A 19192-nucleotide genomic window follows, 5' to 3' on the forward strand; every position below is an offset into this window, starting at 1 on the left:
GGACAGGATGTCCAATTCCTGGACTCTCTAGGCCAGTCTTGGATATGTAGCAACCCGATATGCACCTATTCCTACAATGCCATAGCAATTAATACATCAACTATGAAATGTATATTACTTGATTTAGTTATACCAAGAATGTATACTCACTTCTCCTTTTATATCACACCCTATTTCACCACACAAATCCTATTATTGTGAGTGAGAAGGCTACTTTTTAATGGGCCTTGACTGTGCACATTGCTTTTTACAGTAACTTGTGACCAACAAATGAATGAAATGTTTTCTTTAAAGGAGGGGGGTGGCCCGTCCATCATTGAAATGTATATTGCTTTATTAGCACTTATTACTTATTTTCTAAATATATCTAGAACACTTAATAGCACGTGATCATTAACTATGAAATGTTAAGCACTGAAGAAATAGAAATCTGTTTTCTGTCATTTTCCCAAAGGTTACCAAGTCAGGTACCTTGGTAGACCAGATATGGACAAAAATGTGTCATGAACACTCTGCCACCAGCTCTCTATTACAGAAGGAATCCTAAGACTGCTAGAGAGATCACGCTGGTGGACCTAATAGGAAAAGGCAGTCTCTTGGATCATAGCCTGTTCTGAGCTCTGCATGCAGCAGTGAGCACCTCCCATCAGATATGTACCTCTTTTTCCCATTTAGTAGCAGCAGAACCCTTGCAGTACATACTGTACCCTTCCTCACTGAAATTATGAATGCACAGAACAAGCCTTTGATCATAAGAATTTCATACACCCACCCTGTAAAACTCACTAATACCAGCAAGCCCACCCTCCTGCATGTGAATACCCTTAATATCTGAATAGGGCTTAAAACTATGCTTAATAGCATGGCTCCAGAAATAAAATTAAAGTTAATGCAGAAAAATGGTGTAGTATGGCATATTGTCACGTTACCGTTCTTTGAATGCACCCATACAACACTTGCAGTTAGGTCTGCATTATATCTGTGTATGGCTGGAGATCACTCTTTTAAGAAAAGAAAGAAAACTTTTAAGAAAAAAACCTGCCCTTGAACATCATGAATTCCTGAGCTAGATGTCCAAACTCACATTTTTATTACAGAAATTCAGATAGCATACCAAAATGATTATTTTGTAGTCAGAATCAATACCTGTGGTGAAAATAAGCTGTTTGTTAGGAGCTGCCTATGCAGTCAGTGCAAAAATTGTAATTGCCTTGACAGTTTCTGTGTAGTGCTGTAATAAATTTGCCCTGAAGTTCTATCTCAAAATGGTCTTTTGCAAAAGCTGCCATCAAAATACTCACTGAGTATTTGAATATTTGCCAAGCATTCTATATTTAATTTCACATTTGACATATAAGATTTGATTTCAGTATTTGGCATGAATTGACAGCTGGTATCGAACACTATATGTTTGCTGATGTGGAAAAAAGATTTAGTAGGTGACAGCATCTATGGAGGTGCTCCTTTGATGAGCTGATCTCAAAACCTGGATCACCTCCTCAAAAGAATCCAAATTCTAAATAATCTTTGGGTTGGATGATTATTAGTGTTTACACAATCAGAAAGGCACTTCTACTCATGAAACTGGGGGAAGGATTTCCACACACACACACACACACACACACACACACACACACACACACACACACTGTCAACCCCACTGTGCCATACCTCATGCTATTGCCCTCAGCTTTTCAGGGGCACTGGGGTCTGCAGTTCAGTGGGGGGGTGGGGGCAGGAAGCCTCATTCAAGCAATGTGCTACTTGCAGTTTTCTGGATCCCAGTCATTGAGTCCAACATAGTAGATGAACTATATTGTCCTTGTATTGTTTTTTATGAACTGAAATAAAAACATTTTGGAAGTACAGACGCACTTAGCATGATTGGGCTGAAGTTAAGAACTTAAGTCCCATTGGTTACTATGGGAAAGATGTATTTAACTTTCTTCTTGCAATCCACAGGGCTTTAAAAATACTTAATTTTGCTGAATTGTGCCAAATTTCCCTAGCCTTGCATCAAATAAATGATGTGGCCACATGTTTCATAGTGATGGCCAGAAAGATATGGCAAGAACTTCTCTTTCAGACCAAGGCTCTAGATAATACATTTTCAACCAATTCATCAGAGATCTGTAAACTCCCACTGATACTTTTGGAGTTCATACAGTTCTTGAAGTTTTAAAAATGAAACACCCTGACTTAATTATTCCCATGATTTCTGACTAATCTTGTAAATGAATCATAAGAATCATCAGGCTGGGAAGAACCTTCATGGTCTCCAACCCCCTGCACTGAAGCAAGGTCCACCCAGTCTCAACCATCCTTGACAGTTGTTAATCCACATGGATATGATTTGTAGAATGTTGAGATGCAATAGCCATTAACCCACAGCTAACAGCATCTTTGGCTCCCTCACAGAAAACTAAAGAATTGTGTCGAAACCACTTCAACCCAGTGTAGGTACTGCCTCTGGGTACCAGTTGCGGGGGAGTAATGGCAGGAGAGAGGGCACGCCCTCATCTCCTCCCTGTGGCTTCCAGCAGCATCTGGTGGGCCACTGTGCAAAACGGGATGCTGGACTAGATGGGCCTTGGGCCTGATCCAGCAGGGCTGTTCTTATGTTCTTATGTTGTTCTTATGTACTGTTACTCCCCATTGCCATTGGCATATGGGGTTCTACAAGAATTCATCTTGTAGAATGAAGTATAATGAATGAAGGGATGAAGTATAATCTGTATACGAATAACAATCAACTGTTCCTCTTTTTTCAGCAATCTAATCCTAGGAAGGCAGTGGAAGCCCTGAACTAATGTGTGGAGGCAATTTAGGTCTAGATGAGGACAAACGAATCAGAGGCGCTGAATCCAGACAAGATGAAGGATCTGTGGACAGGAAATATCAGTGCTCAGGGTGAAGACATCTGACATATTTTGGGTTGGATTGCATTTCCTCTTTTCTTAAAAACAAACAAACAACCACCACAACAACCCAGTTTTGCAGTTTTGGGATACTCCTGGGTCCAGTATTTTCCCCGGGTGTCCAGACAATTGCTGTGGCAACGAATGCTTTTTATCAGCTTTGGCTGGTGTCCTGCTGCAGCGCTACCTGGAAAAGTTGGGTCTAGCCACAATTACCCATGCCTTGATTGCAGCCAACTGGACTATTGTAATGCACTATAGAGCTAATTTTGAAAACAGTTTGTGTCAATTAGTTCAAAATTCTGCCACTCTGTCATTTGTGGGACAAACTACTAAGAACAAATGGGTTTGTGCCAGTTCCATTGGCTGCCAATCTGCCTTCAGGCTCAATTCAAAGTGCTGGTTTTGACCTTTAGATTGCCCTTATGACCTAGGACCCAGCTACCTTAAAAGACCACCTACTCCCTGCCCATCAATTCACATCTGTCACTGAGGTTCTGCTCTCTGGCCCGCCCACCAGCAGCAGAGATTTGTCTGGCAAGTACAAAGGACAGGGTTTTCTCAGCAGAGGGCCCACAGTTATGGAACTCCCTTCCTAGAAAAATCTGAATGGCTTTTTAAAAAAGAAGCTAAAAGTGTTTCAGTTTTGCAAGGCCTTATCCCTTTAAATATGCTGGTATATATTTAGGCTTTAGGCTCTGATTTGCAATTTTACTGCTTGCTGCATTTATTTGGATTTAATGGCTGACATATTAATGCTGTGCATGTGCAGCCAAAGAATGCATGCCTACAGTGGCTGCACTCCTGCTTCAGTAGCTCAGGCAGTCATGTGTGGGGTGAGGGTGATTTTCATCAATCTCCCCTTCCCTTAAAAGCATTTTGGGCAACCTGCAAATGTCTCCTTGGTGGCTATACAACCATCAAGGACATATTTCCAGGTTGTATGGAACACGTATGAAAATGTGCCAGGAAGATATAAGGATAGGAACATAGGAACATAGGAAACTGCCATATACTGAGTCAGACCATTGGTCTATCTAGCTCAGTATTGTCTTCACAGACTGGCAGCGGCTTCTCCAAGGTTGCAGGCAGGAATCTCTCTCAGCCCTATCTTGGAGAAGCCAGAGAGGGAACTTGAAACCTTCTGCTCTTCCCAGAGCGGCTCTATCCCCTGAGGGGAATATCTTGCAGTGCTCACACATCAAGTCTCCCATTCATATGCAACCAGGGCAGATCCTGCTTAGCTATGGGGACAAGTCATGCTTGCTACCACAAGACCAGCTCTCCTCTCCTAAGGATATGCACACTCAGAGCGTGTTGCTGTTTTAATCACTCTAACTGGCACACTAACTCACTACGGTGCTTCAAAGATGTAGATTCTAAACAAATTTACCACCATCCAAAGCTTTGTGCACACAGGAGTTTTCTAATATGCCATAGGAGATGAAAACTTAATTTTTTACTGACCTTCAAGAGAGCCCTTAAAACCCATCTGTTTCGCCTGGCCTTTCAGGGTTTTTAATTAGTTTTGTTTTAATGTTAACCTGGTTTTCAGGATTTTAATTGTTTTGATTGTTTGTTTTTAAGATGTTTTTAAATTGGTGTTTATATTTCTATTTCTGTTTTAATTGTTTTTAATGATTTCTGTTTTTTAATTGTAAACCACCCTGAGCCAGCTTGGAAGGGCGGTATAAAAATCGAATAAATAAATAAATAAATAATAAAATAAATAAAAACTTTCAATATATGCAGGGCCAACTCCGGGTTTCAGAAGGTCCTCAGTAAATTGCCCTTCATGTAATTTATAATCTTCTGCAGAGTGAGAACCAGCGGGGTGCAGTGGTTAGAGTGCTGGACTAGGACCAGGGAGACCCGAGTTCAAATCTCCATTCAGCCATGGAACTAGCTGGTTAACTCTGGGCCAGTCACTTCTCTCTCAGCCTAACCTATTTCACAGGGTTGTCGTGAAAGAGAAACTCAAGTATGTAGTATACCACTCTGGGCTCCTTGGAGGAAGAGCGGGATATAAATGTAAAAATATTTAAAAATATATAACAACAACAACAACAATAATAATCCCTCTCTAAGCTTAGTAGGCCCTGAAAGAGTCACTCCACCAGTCACACATGAAGGCTATGGACACAGACCTGGTCTAAGGGATGAACAGTGGGTGAGTCCTTCTGAGGCTCAACAGCCCTCGGCTGTTGCCACCCAATTACACAGATGCAGCATGCATACTGTACAGTATATGGGCATTTCACATTATGCACACTAAGCATTTGCCTGTCATAGCAGGAAGCCCTTTCAAATGTGGGGCTTGGTGTGTGTGTTGTAGTTGCTGTATTTAATTTAAGTAATTGATTTAATTTTAGTATTTTAGCATATTTATATACTGCACCAAACTCGCAGCTCTGGGTGCTTTACAATAAAATAACATAAATTAAAACCTTCAAACATTAAGCATTAAAACAATTTAAGGGCTGGATGGAAGCCCTTATGTGAAAATGAATCCCAAAGATTGCAGTGACTCAAATCTAAGCCCTAGGAAGGAGTTTTTCATTCTAAGGAGCCTGAGGAACATATCAACAAGCCTACCCTGTACCAATATGTATATTGATCCACTGTTGTCTAACCTGACTCTCAGCAGCTCCCAGCGTTTCAGACAAGGATCTTTCCCAGCCCTACCTGGAGTGAGACACTGAGGATTGAATCTGAGACCTTCTGCATGCAAAGTATTGCTCTACCGCAGATGTTCTCCTGGGTGGGAAACACTTTGGCCCATAAAGTTTCCTTTCTCATGGAAAAGATATAGAGTATCAAGTGTAAAGAGAACACTGGAAACTCTTTGGACTGCGGTCAGTATTTGAGAATGGGGTATATATATATATGTCTTGGAAAAGCCTCATAATACTTACAGAAATAAACAAGGTTTTCCTTGAAATCCTGAAAGGCAGCTCATGGCAAGCTACATTGCTTAGCAATAGTGATGGCCCATGATAGGCTTTGCAAACATTGGAAAAGAGCATTTTTAAACAAACTTTTAAAAATAGTGATAATAATAAACAGATTATGTGTGTGCTTAAGAAAGGAAAACAAGCACCATGTCAAAACCTCGTAGAGACTTGATTTTCATTGCTGGATTCTCCAGGATACTCATTTTTTCCAGCCACACTGGAACCCTTGCTATCGCTGCTGCTGATTCATCCCTTTGTGATGCTGGATAACAAATTTTATGGGAACAGTAGGAGACTTGAACTGAATTATTTTGTCTGGCCCAGATGGCTCAGCAGCCAATTCCTCGCAGTGCTCTGAGAAAGGCTGATATTTTCATGGTTTCTGGGTCAAACATATTCCTCTTTGAGGCTAATGGAGAAAATGGCATCGTCATTGTGGGCCAGGAAGGAATGATTAGTCATCTTGCTGCGGCCACAATGATTGCATTGTGGGCCTTGTAGCAACTTCTCTACATGATGCTGAAGCAGATGGGGATGATCCAGCCAAAGTTAAGCCCCACTGATTTTAGCAAGGCAGAAGTAAGCATGTGCTTAACTGCCCCACTGAAATCAATGGGGCTTAAAAATGCTTCTCTGTTAGAATATGTCCTGGGTCAGTGATCTTCACTATTTTTCAAACCAGGGCCACTTGGGCAAAAACCCTTCAATACAAGAGCCATTTCCCATAGTGCTGAAGGTGCACATGGAACTCTGGGATGTGGAGTCCTTCTCAGCACTTTCTCTGTAGAGCAATATGGGGAACCGTTATGAGTACCCCAATCCTCACGGCCATTTCAACTGTTATAATTTTGGTTTATTCATATTTTAATACTGGCCTTGTTTATACCAGCAGCTGTGAAGAAAGAAATTGCATCAAGGGTACTGAATACCAAACTTGCTGAAAGATTCATGAATGGCCTTGCTGATTGTAACTGCGGCTCTGAAAGCTAGATTAGTAGAATACCAAGCTCCATGTTAGTTACATTTCTATATTAGAGCCATGGCATAGGAAAAGATGAGGACAAGTCTGTAAGTTGTATTTCCAATGTATGTTGTTGTGTCATTGCTCTAGGTACCTGACCTATTCATCCTGTATGGGAAAGAAACTTAGTTTTGAACTTACCCCTTCCCCCCTTCCCACCTTAAATCCCCACTGTGAAGTGTCAACAAAAGACTTGATGGCCAAAGGGCTAGGAAGGAAAGCAAGAGTTGTTTGACAACTAGTGAGCCCCTGGTGGCGCAGTGGTAAAACTGCCGCCCTGTAACCAGAAGGTTACAAGTTCGATCCTGACCAGGGGCTCAAGGTTGACTCAGCCTTCCATCCTTCCGAGGTCGGTAAAATGAGTACCCAGAATGTTGGGGGCAATATGCTAAATCATTGTAAACCGCTTAGAGAGCTCCGGCTATAGAGCGGTATATCAATGTAAGTGCTATTGCTATTGCTAGTGTTTATCAACCAAGGCCGAAGACCAGAGCAACGGAGAGAATGGCAACTCCTCACCTGAGACTTCCTGTACCTTATCTCCTTCCTGTTCCTCATCTCTAAGGAACTTCCTGCTCCATAGGGTGCAGGAGATAAGGACTATAATGTGGAGCCATATGTGATGGCAAGACTGGAGATGTGCAGAATGTTCTAGGGTTGAAACTTTCTGCCTCTAAATGGGCCATTTCTAGCATTCCAAGATCAAAACAGAATACCCTTTAAAAGGGGAGGCCTGTTTTGAGCTCCAGAATGGAATGACCCATTGCAAAGCAAAACATTTCGGCCCGTTCTGAGCAACATTTTGGAATTCAAAATATCACTCTTCTGGCCTCTGTGCATGCACAGAGACCATTTGTGTGACCAGCACCACCATGCAAACGGCTGCCATGCATGTGCAGAGGCCAGAAGAATGCTGTTTTGGAATCCAAATTGGAGCTCGGAACAGGTATTTATTAGTTATTCTGGATATTCTTTCACAGTACTAAACATGCTTTGCATAAAAGCCAAATACATTAACATAGTGTAAACTTGGGAACAGGCATTACAAATGTATGAAGAATGCTTTAAGTCCACTCAGTAGCCCAGAAACAAGACAGGAGGATTGATGGTTCCAGAATTTCTGTGGTACTTGTAAAAACAATTAGTGTGCAGCTGGAAAACTGGAACTAAAAGGAACAGACTTTTTCATAATAGCCAGCAAGCCAATGGATTAGGATGGATTTGAAGATGTCTAGTTCTATACCCACTGGAAAATCCATTGGACCTCTCTTCACAAGTTACTGTTGATCTGAGACAATATTGAAGTAGGGCGGGATAGGATAAAGTTGGATGCCAACTGCTTCTTTTCAGGTCAGCCTAAAACCTCCACCTTCTTTTTAACATATGTAATTGAATTTGAAACAAAAATCCAATTACAAAGGAAGCTGGCTAAATCTGAAACACAATCTCCCTATCCCCCTGCCTTTCAAGCTCTGGCCTCAGTGGCCCATAAATCCTTATGAAGTCCTCACAGAACTCTTCTGGCAGGTCACGTGACATCTGATAATTAGACAGGGTGCCACTGCACCTGGATTGTGGTATCCTACAGTGCACTCTGCAGTGCAGACTTCATGTGCTCTTTAAGTCGCTTAGTTTAACATTTTCTGCTGTGCCAGGTCTCAAGCTCTCAAAATATTTGTGGGAAAATAAAGAGTAATGAGAGGATTATGAATAATGGTAGGATGGAAATTCCCATTTGGGCTGGAACAAGTTTGAGAAACCATTTCTCCCCCACAATCACCTCTGGAATTTCAGAGGAATGCATAGGCCATATTCATTTTTCCAAAGGGATACTTTAATGCAGAAACTAGCACACCTTTCTACACCACAGTTATACATGGAATGTCACTTTCTCCCAGCTGATGCATTAAACTGGAACTTCTACTTTTCAAAACTTTATATTGCATACTTGCTAGTACACATTCATTGACACAATTGTAACTGATACACGTATCAATTGCATGTATCAAGAGATGCACCACAACCTTTAACTTAATCCTTATGACGCACATTTAAAAAATACCAAAGAACTCCAAGTGCAATACAGCACAACATAATCTCATTTCATATTTTTAATGTAAATATTTTCCCTTCACATAAAGGTAACTGATCTGTGCTGTTTCACATATGCAAACCACCACGATGTTGAAATAGTCAAGAGACAAACATGTATGTGTGAACTCATGTTCAGTCTGGTGGTTAACAATCTGTCTGCACTAATAGCTTTCTCAGTGCACTCACTTGTATGCTATTGTGACATACAGTGAGCTTGTACATTGTGCCTTCACTTACCACAGGTACAGAACTGAACTAATGAAGAATCATTGACATTGCCCTCTACCCACACAAAAAGGCCACGCACATGACCATTGTTGGCAGGTGGGGAAGGTGTGGGGCGGGAGACAAGATCCAGCTTACTGTTCCCCCAGATGAGCAAGGTAACATGTGGGGGGCATGGCTCATGCACTCACACAATCTGCACTGCACCCAGCAGTGTGAAGTTCTAGAGGCCAGGAAAATGCATCCTGACCTCCAGGTATCCCACAATGCACTATATGATGAGTGTGCAGCTCGAGTACGCACATGACCCTGGCCCTGGGATTGAGAGTGTGTTTGTGCCCTCTAACCCTGGTTAAAGGCCAGAATAAAAGGTTGCAGCCCAACCCAGGCCTCAATGCCCTCTCCCTCGTGTGTGTGTGTGCGCACACACACACACACACACACACACACACAATGGGAGTAAAGATATTGCTTGAATGTTGAATTTCCCTTTGTGGATCAAAATTCTAAAGTGGGATCAAAAACACAAGAATCCTTGTGCTGAAAAAAGCAGAAATTCCAGATTTGTATAGCTTTAGTTTCTGCTTTGAGCATAAAAACATGGGGTTTTGGATGGGTTTTCATCTTGAAACCTCTTTTTTGCAATAGGGAAATTATCCTTACCTAGTATGAAAAATGATCAGTGGGAAGCATCCACAGCAGCACTCACAGAAGGACATTTTGTGGCTGAGGTGCTCTGTAAAAATGTGCTGTTGCTAGTGAAAGGGGAACCACACAAGCTCATGGTACTCTAGTTCCTCATGTGTACATATACAGGCTTGTGCAAGGGATTGTGAAAGATGATGTGCAGCAGATTGTGCAAGGCGTTTCCCATTTGCATATATGTATATAGGGTTGGGAAAGAGCTATAAGGGAGAGAGGTTATAATTGCGCAAGATTAGTTTGGATGCTACCCTGTGTTCATATATGAGGAAGATTTTTCTTTAAACATTTAAGAATGATTGCGGAGATACTATTTGGCCTAATTAGAAATAGTCTGGTTAATTTGACCAAGAATTTGGTTTGCACAAAATGTGAGATTCTATTGTGGAATGCTGCTTTTGGTTTATATTGTTCTAAGGGGTGGGGGAGTATTAAACCCCTTTTGATATTTGTTGTTCTTTCTCATAGACAGTGGCTCAGCTGCAGAGCAATGTGCTTCTTTTTAAAATGCATAACAATTGAAAAGAGAGAGAGAGAGAGAGAGAGTTCTTTTGTGGGGAAAACACACAGCAATCTCTCTCCACTCATTTCAGAACTGTTTTTCACAGGATTTTGAAGTCAGCTCATAGCAAAGTCTACTTTCAGATAAGGAAGAGAGAAAATCGAATAAAATAATAATAATAATAAGTATTATTATTATTATTATTATTATTATTATTATTATTATTTAAAAAACAGGCCACTCTTTCAGAACACATAGACATTTAAAGATGTTTCTTTCACCACTGATCGGATTTTATTCCCATTATTACAGTCAGGTCTCAGCCCAGCTAAACCTCTTACCTGATGCAAGAGACTCCAGCACTAGGCTCTGCAAAATGAAGGAATGGTCTTGAGAGGTTTCAGAGAGTCTTGTATTACCTAAGGAAGACCTCAGAGGCACTTTTAGGTCTGTTTACACAATGGTTTTCATGTCAGCTTCTGTTTCTCTCTCTACCTGTTGTCACTATACATCACAGTCACCTTTTGACATTAGACTGAGATCAGTTTTACAGGTTTTCTGTGTAATTAGGGGAAAATGCAACACCACAAAGTTATCTGTTACCTTTGGCACCAATTTCATGCTTAAAAAAAAATGATTTGGCCTCATTTATAAAACACAATGGCCTGCCAGTTAGAGTTGTTCTTTACACATCTCCAGCTTTGAAGCAGTCTTTGTATGGAGTTCCCTCCATCAGAAACCTTTTGAGTTCTGCACAGTGTGGGCCTTATGAAAGCAAGAAAACATACACCGAGTGAATTGGTGTTCCAGCCCGGATGTCACAGCAGACAGATACCCTGCACTTAACTGATAATGCCAGGCAAGGCCTTTCCTGAGGTTCCTGCTGCCTTATAGGTTTCAAGCCAGACAAAGACTCTAAGACATGAGTCTAACAAGAATCATTGGCTGACATCCAAACTAACACTGCACTAGTACAAACATGTTGTGTTAGTGGATTCCACTATGTCAGCAGCTTGCATTTGAAACTGCAGGTTGCTTACCTGTAACGGGAGGTCTTCTTCTGGTGGCCATCTGTCCAGTCACACAGATGGGGGCTTCGCACTCGTGTGAAGATCATCCGGGGGGAAACTTATAAGCTTTTCTTTTCTGTCTCTCCTGATAGGTAGCAAGGCTCCTCTCTCACACACCTAGGTCATGTGCTCAGCACCCTCCTCCTCAGTTCTGGAGGCCGCCGCCATAAGGCTCTGCAGCGGGGAAGGATGGGCAGATGTGTGACTGGACAGATGACCACCAGAAGAACTCCATTTACAGGTAAGCAACCTGCAGTTCTTCTAAGTGGTCTCTGTCCATCACACAGATGGGCGCATCTCAAGCTCCTGGACGGCAGAGGAGAGAAGCAGAGCCCAGAGACCAGGAAAAACCAACAGACAGTGTGTGACCCACAAAGAAACAAAAGGGGGCTCTCTTCATTTAACACAAGAATGCTTTATTGTTCTTAGACCTTGATTGTGCTGCCTCCACTACAATTGAATTAGGGATTGGGTGCTTAAGGAGAAACAGGGCATCCTCCGCCTTGACTCTATATAGGTTCTCAACCTTCCTTGAAGTGACCGAAGATGGCTTGACCCAAAAGTGATGTCCAGAAGGGCCTGATTCATTGGAAGCACTATGCATCTCTGTGAATCCCCATCTATAACATTGAAGAAGTGGTTAGAAGAGGGCTTAGTTTCCTCTTGTAACTGGATTACCAAATCCCACTGTCATCTTAGATACATGCAGCAAGAAGGATCTCAGATCCTCCGATGGGGAGAGAGGTATTGCCTTATCATGAAGCCTGGACCCTGCAGCAGCATCCGAGGAGAAGGAAGTATCAGGCTCCCCTTTTGAGTCTGAGGCTGAGCCTGAGGACTGTAAGATATCCTCTGGTGGTACCAGAGGTACAATTTCAATAGGCGGGACTGCAATGGGTGGGATTTGAGGAGGCAGAGCATCCAGTCTAGATTTTTCTTCCCTTCTAGGAGAAGGAGCAGCAGCTGGCAAAGCAGAACCACTCACTGTTTCAAGAGGAGCAGCTTGAGCCAAGCAGTGGGATGGTTGATATCGTGAGGAGGCATGCCATCTGCATGATTCAATGTATCCAGCACTTTCCTGGGCATGGTAGCGCTCACTCATAGGTGGGGGAGATCCACTTCTTGGGTGGCGTAAAGAACCGGAGTGTGGCTGGCATGGAGACCGTGATCGAGACCTGTATCTCCTATAGCACACCCAATGTGCATCCTCATATCTCCTATTAAGCCTGTCATAGTCACTTGGGCAGTAACTGTTGGCATGGTAATTGCAGGCGCTTGCATAGCCTCCCTCTTCAAAGTCACCAGGATCAGATGATTCTTCCTCATATTCGTCAAAGTTGTGACTAAGGTAACATTTGATGGGGAGGTAATGAGGAGATTCATTTCCAATTTCCACCCTGTGCTCTGGGGAATAGTCCCCCTCCCTGCGGTCATCCAACCACCAAGGTTCTTCTTCTGATTCATAATCTAGCCCCATCCTGTCACAGAAAGCTGACCTGTCACTAAGAGTCCCTCAATCTCCAAAGGATGACCTGGCCTTGTTGCTTGCATCAGCCAGGGAAGGGCTAGTTTGCCCTGCAAAAGATCATGGACTTGGGCATTTCCAGGAGGGCGCACTTGGTCCCGAGGGATTGCCCGTTGTCAGCTAGGAGCCCTGTTAAAGTGGCACGCAGTGCTTTGTTTTAGCTGCAGCTTTTGTAGAGGTCGTGGGCAGCTGCTGCAGCTTTGGCTCCAAACGCAGCGACTGCGCATGTGCAGATAAGGCTGGCTCAGATGTCTTCGGTGTGGGAGACATCTTTCTCTTCAACTGCGGAGCCGAAGATGTAACCTTGAGGCCCTGTTCTTGCGTGCTTGTTTAGAAAAACTTTGGCAATGCACGCAGGATGAAGTCAAATGTGTTTCTCCCAGACAAATCAGGCAAAGATTATGTCCTTCTGTTGCGGGGATAGAAGACGGGCACTGGGAACAACGTTTAAAAGACACTTTGCTAGCCATACACTGGTAGAGGGGGAAAATCCCCTTAGGGAAGGAGACTAAACACGGAGTAAAGAAAAGGTGCACAATATGAAAGAGAGAAGTATAACAGTAAGACAGGAGAGAATAAAAACACAATAAACAGAACCTAAATATATATCTACAGAAAAGCCTGCAAGGAATTCTGCCAAGATTATTATTCTTTGGAGGATGAAAAAGAAATGAGGAGAAGGGTGCTGAGCACGTGACCTAGGTGTGAGTGGGGAGGAGCCTAGCTACCTATCAAGAGAGCCAGAAAAGAAAAGCTTGTGAGTTTCCCCCCGGATGATCTTCACACGAGTGCAAAGCCCCCATCTGTGTGGCGGACAGAGACCACTTAGAAAAACTAGTGTTGCCCTGATGCAACAGGGTGTGTTTGTGCAGCCTGTGATGTGCCTCTTGCTGTGAAACCTCTTCCTCAGTCTGATGCAAAGCTATATGCTATACCTGACATGCAAGCACAACACTTGCACAAGGAGTCCAAGAATGCAGGAGAATGAGCTACCTTCAGCATCTGCTTAACTGCATGACCTTCGGGCATGCGTGCATCTTTGTTCATTGCACTAGCTCATTGTTAGTCTGAATGTCAACCGCAGACACCAATCAGATCTTCTGCAAGAAGCTGCTCTTACCATCAATAGTCACTAATATGTCTAATGGGGAAATATTAGTTCTCTGTTTTGGATTGGGAAAGAGGCCTTTGTCTACAGGCTGATTCAGGCTACGAGCTGGTTCATAATATCAAGTCAGTTCTATCATGAACTGTGTAGAAAGGGAACACTATCTTTCCAAAGAGCAGAGTTGCCAATTCCCCCGCCAACAGGGCTCTTGTGTATTCAAACAGCTGCAGAAACTCAAGAGGCAGTGATTTGTCCACTATGGAGCTGTAACGATATCTCTATAACCAGAATTTTTGCCCAGAGGCAGAGGCAGAGCTTTGATTGAGCTTTGATTGTGATCTAAGGCAGAGGCAGAGGCAGAGGCAGAGCTTTGATTGTGATCTAAGAACCCGCACACTCCTGCCTCTGGGGCCACATCGAGGCTCCCTAGGGCCACCACACTTGCCTCCCCCACCCACTGTCTAGCCACTCCTGGGGCTGCCATGCGCATGTGTTGCAAAGGGAGATTGAGAGAGTGAGAGGCAGTGAGTATGCACACCCTGAGGGCAGTGGCAGGAGCATGGAAGGCTCCAGCAGTGACACAGGGTTCCCCTTCTCTCCTCAGGCACTGCCCACCCCCAGCAGTGTGCCGAGTGGGGCATGCCATTGCTGGGGACAGGAGGGAAGCTGCCACCACCCCGCTGTTGTCACTCCCAGTGGGATGAAGAGGACTAAGAGAGTGCACTGCTGCTGCAGCCACCATCACCACAGGAGAGGGGCCACTACGGGTGAGAACACACGCCACTTCTGCTTCCCTACACCACTGCCTGCTATGGACCAGATTCTGTGAAATACTTTGATAGTTCAGAAGGGATTGGCTTGGATGGCTTTTAACTTGTGAGATTATGGGGGCCTAGCACTAGTTCTGCATGACTATAAAACTGTAAAGCACACTATCCTTTTTTCTACAACAGGAAATCTTCACTTAACCCCTACAGAATAAGGAACAACTTGACCTCCTTAAGAAGACCAGCTGGAATCACTAAGATTGTTCAGGGCATCGTGTGTCTTGAATTAACCATATTGCTACTTGCCTTGGGAAAGAAAGAACTCAGGACTATTTGGTAGAATCCCACAAGGAGAAACTGGGTATCCAGTTAGTATAATATTATTATTGTCAATATAGTGTACAGAATGCCATAGCTTTGTATTAAATAATCAGTTATTCCTTATTGTTATACTAGATGTGTTCTATGCTAGATTTTGGAGTACAGCTTTAAGTGTGCTTCAATGGTTTTTCTCTTGTCAAGGCTCAAGGGATAGATTTTGTGTCATGCTCAGAATTGACGGCCATCTCTTCTTCTTTTTTCCTCCACCCCGCCCCCCCCCCCCTTCCCTTCTAGCCGTGGTGCATTTCTGTTCATGGCAAATGAATTCTCAGCCTTGTTCTCACCCAGCAAAAGCTGTGGCTTGGCTTTGCATGTTGCTCCCCCACACAGTTCACACTGCAGTGGCAGGCAAGGCTGCTGTGTGCCTCAGCATGCCATGTCAGTCTGGAGCTGAATCTGTGATCCAAAAAAGCACAGCCATGTGGATTGTTTTGTTACTTTTCCAGGTGCTGTCTGTATTTATCTCTCATTACGTCTCTAACATCTAGCTCTTTTTCTACTGACTGAACACACACACACACACTTATCTGCGGGGGACGGGGGCGGATCAGGTAACCCTACAGCTTTCCGTGAGTCTCGCCCAGGAGATGGGAAGTATGTGACTCTCTCCTGTTTCTTGGTGGCAGCCTGCTCCAGGATTGTATAGAGTGAGTCCTTACCAGAACATTTTCTTGACTGTGATTACCCAGCATAAGAACAGCCAGCCAGCTAATGGCCCCCAAACTCACAGCAAAGCAAACACTCATAGATAAGTCTTTTCCCTAGCTCCTTCTCCCCAACACCTTGAAATAAAGCTCTCAAGATTTCTCATCCACACATCATAATTTGAGAATATCTATTTGAAAAGAAAACATTTGGAATTCAGGGTATAGCAATATTGAAAGTGGCCCTGGGGCATTTTAGGCAGCTCACCACCATCTGCCTCCACATCCTGCATCAGCCACCTGCCCACCCCTGATGGCCTGCCTCCCTTTGCTGGGACGTGCTGATGCAGTCTGATTATATCACCATGCCAGCGTAAGCACACTGCCCCATGCCAGCAACAGAACAAAGGTTGCCTGTTTTCACTGGGATGGGCAGCTGTGCGCTCAGCAACACAGACAGCACTGGGCCCGGACAGCACCACCAATTGCCCAGTGCAGGAGGAGCAGAAAAGTGCAGGAGGAGGCCCCTGGGCACCAGTGGCCCACATCTTGAGGGAGGCCCACGGGCAGCCACACCACCTGCCCTTTTTTATAGTGAACAACAACAACTAGCTGGCCCGAGTACAGACCATCTGTGCCTCTAGTTCTACTTTTTTCCTCCCCGCTCCTTTCCTCCCTTGTTCTCAGCCCTCCTCTCGGCTCTCCCCCCATTTTTGGACACCCCCCCTTTGTCCTCAGCCCCTCGGTCTAGGCCCTCCTCCCTCCTGTTTTCTCTTTCCCCCTCCCTCTGAGCTCTCCCCTGGTACTCGGCCCCCTCCCTCATTCTTGGCCCTCACCCCTCCTCACCCCTCTTCCCTTCCCTCCCCCTCGGTTCCACACACCACCCCCCATTCTCAACCCATTTCTGGGCTCTCTGTGCAGAGAGACCCAAAATGGGCTGAGTACAGCCTGATCGGTCATTTAGGTGACAAGCGGGCCCAAAGAAGGAGGTTTAACCGGCCTCTACCACACCTGCTTGGCCATCCTCCTTGCGAGTAGGCTGGTTGGAGGCGACATGCATTCTCCCTCTGGCTTGCAGTGCAGGCTGCAGGTTGAAGGTGGTGCGCACTTCCGGTGGAACTTCCTTCCCTCCTCGGCTCCACTTACTCTCCCCACCCGCTTGCCATTTTCTCTCTCCAGATGGCCACGTGGCCAGCCACTGGCACTACCCACCGCTTCCTCTCTCCCCCACCACCCCACCGCCTATCCTCCTGCCCACTCACTCGTTCACCTTTTTCCCTGGCCACCTGCTGCTTCCCTCCCCAGCTGCCGCTTTCTGTCTCTCCCCCCGGCCACCACTTTCTCTCACCCTCCACCTTCCCATTCGCCTTTTCTTCCCCGCCACCACTGTCACTTTCCTCTCCTCTTCCCGGCAGCTTGCTTGCAAATTCTTGCGAGAGCTGCCACACACAGGAATAGCCATGGGTACTCCTTAGAGAATTATGTATAATTATAATGATGATAATGATAATGATTATTATTATTGATTTGATTTTTATACCGCCCTTCCAACAATGGCTCAGGGCGGTTTACACAGAAAAATAATAAATAAATAAAATGGATCCCTGTCACCAAAAGGGCTCACTTCAAGATACATTTTTAGACCATGAAGTCAAGAGCAAGTGGGCCTCGTCTGCTGGCAATTCACATCTTACATTTCTATACAGGAATGCAGAGGCACCAGTAATTCCTACCTGTGTGATACCCGCTGAAACTGCAGTTCCCATCCTTTCCACTACATTTCAGACCACTACGTTGTCATCGAAACTCAAAAGCTTTTGCAGATCACCACATAAGCAAGCCATTTTAAACGTTTTTAACATAGCCTAAGGGATGGCATACTTATATATGTCATACTTGTATATAACATAGCGATGGGAGTCAGACTTCTATATCAAGGGATATTTAAAATGCAGCTATTTCTAACAATTTATAATGCTCACTCAAAAACATATTGCATTCATCACAGTATATTTACCTGCAGTAGGCCTACCAGTGGGGGAAGTAAGGCTGGTGTTGATTTAAAAAAAAACACATTTTATTTCCCGCTCTTCCTCCAAGGAGCCCAGAGTGATGTACTACATACTTAAGTTTCTCCTCACAACAATCCTGTGAAGTAGGTTAGGCTGAGAGAGAAGTGACTGGCCCAGAGTCACCCAGCAAGTACCATGGCTGAATGGGGATTTGAACCCGGTCTCCCCAGTCCTGGTCCAGCACTCTAACCACTACACCACGCTGGCCCTGATTATCATTAGATTATCTCTTTTTCTCCCACAGACCACCTGGTGGACCACAAGTGGTCCACGGAACACAGGTTGTGAACTACTGCACTAAAAAGGGAGAATGCATTGTTAGTCATACGAAGAAACTGAATTGTGAATGACACATTTGCTGAAGAACTGAAGGGGACAGACTCTGAAAACAAAGACATTCAGTTTCTCAAAACAGCACGCTCTTTGTTTGGGGGTGTTTCCCCCCTTTTAAAAAAGAAAAGGTGTCAATCAGCTGTGCAAACATAGTGGGCATAGGTGAAAAAACATCCAACTCGTTTCCGCAAGCTGAGGCAGCTGCGACTCTTCTGGCCATTAAATGGCTGTGACATGCAAGGAACAGACTGAGAGATTAGGTACAACATGGTAGAGGAAGATAGGCACAAGAAAAACACGAGTAAAGAAAGGAACCCAACACACAAAACTAATCCTGCCCAAAGTTCAGGGTGTTGACTGGGGAACTGGATGCATAGCTGCTCAGAGGATTTTGCATCAAGTGTGGTATATACAGAAGAGGCTTTCAAAATTAAATATGAATTTCAGATGATGCTAATATATATTGCAGGATTAAGCTGTGCTCCCTCCTTTTCACAAAGGGAACATTAGAAACATTCACTGAACCATACTTTTTCAATATGCTGTGGTTACTCTACTGTGCAGAGTATGAAATGCTCATGTAGCCTGAGCAATATCAGAAGTAAGTTCCAGGAAATACAATGGCGCTTTCTCCCAGATGAGTATGCATAGGATTCCTATTATGCAGTTCAATTCCAAGGATGTTTACTTAGAAGGAAGCCCCCCTGTGTTCAGTGGGGCTTACTCCCAAGGAAGGCTGTCCAGATTCACAGCCTTGGAAAGCTAAACAATAATTCAGAGAAATTGTTGTTCCCAAAAAACTAAATATTGCTGTTTGAGTTCTAGGAAAAATGAAATATCCTCACAATGCAGGAGAGGATTAGGGTTACCAATTTC

At 44.1% G+C, this 19192-nt stretch overlaps 1 long non-coding RNA gene across 7 annotated transcripts in view; it reads left to right on the top strand.

Moving 5' to 3' along the window:
* LOC128348195 (uncharacterized) overlaps positions 1-16543 on the top strand; it is a 57558-nt gene extending 41015 nt beyond the window's left edge. The window contains exons 3-12 of one of the 7 annotated variants that reach the window (XR_008318040.1): positions 455-632; positions 2772-2910; positions 5566-5773; positions 6765-6940; positions 9230-9311; positions 10729-10863; positions 11579-12326; positions 12435-13768; positions 14724-14886; positions 15073-16543. This is a non-coding gene — a long non-coding RNA (uncharacterized LOC128348195). Of the gene's footprint in view, positions 1-454; positions 2935-5562; positions 5774-6764; positions 6941-9229; positions 9312-10728; positions 10864-11578; positions 12327-12434; positions 13769-14723; positions 14887-15072 lie in introns of all 7 variants that reach the window. The other 6 variants (XR_008318063.1, XR_008318019.1, XR_008318001.1 and 3 more) reach the window with 6 other exon arrangements.
* Positions 16544-19192: the final 2649 nt, after the last annotated feature.

The sequence above is a fragment of the Hemicordylus capensis genome, chromosome 1, assembly GCF_027244095.1.
Source record: "Hemicordylus capensis ecotype Gifberg chromosome 1, rHemCap1.1.pri, whole genome shotgun sequence".
In the NCBI taxonomy this organism is placed as follows: domain Eukaryota; kingdom Metazoa; phylum Chordata; class Lepidosauria; order Squamata; family Cordylidae; genus Hemicordylus; species Hemicordylus capensis.